Consider the following 704-nt stretch of genomic DNA (forward strand, 5'->3'; position numbering starts at 1 on the left):
ATATATATATATTATATATATATGAGTTATATATATATAAATAAAGGTTTTATGTGTATAAAATTCCTCTTTATATATATTATATACATCCTATATATAGCCTACCATATAATATAATATACATAATGTTATAGGATTATGTATTAATGTATCTCCTTATATATTATTTTAAGTATATTATATATCTGTATCTGTCTATATCTATAGCTATATATCTATAACTATATCTATGCCTACACCTATATCTATTTTTCTTCATAGCCTACTGGTTCTGTTTTTCTGCTAGAACTCTAACAGATACAGTGGGGGAGCCAAATAGGGAAATGAGACAAGGAAATGAGGCTGCATGTAAGGATACTCCCTTGAGAAGTCTGCAATAGAAGGGAGACTAGAGGGCAGAAAATGAAGCATTTTGCTGAGAGTTGAGACTTATGAGTATTTAAGAGAGAGAAGGGGTCTCAACCAGTTGAATGTACAAAGTATTGTATTTAGACACTTCATAATGTAACCCTTTGTTTATATTTGATAATTTTTTTACCATAAATATATCTAACATTTTTATTTCTCTCCCTTCTTTTTATAATATATGCATCTGAATAGTTTAGCTATATGATCTGATGGTATAATTTTAGAGTCTGAACTTGCATTAAATTTTTTTTTTTCATTGAAATCTGAGTCACTGGAACTGAGGCTTTGTAGCAAGA

The sequence above is a fragment of the Pteropus alecto genome, unplaced genomic scaffold (genome assembly GCF_000325575.1).
Source record: "Pteropus alecto unplaced genomic scaffold, ASM32557v1 scaffold92, whole genome shotgun sequence".
Classification (NCBI taxonomy): Eukaryota; Metazoa; Chordata; class Mammalia; order Chiroptera; family Pteropodidae; genus Pteropus; species Pteropus alecto.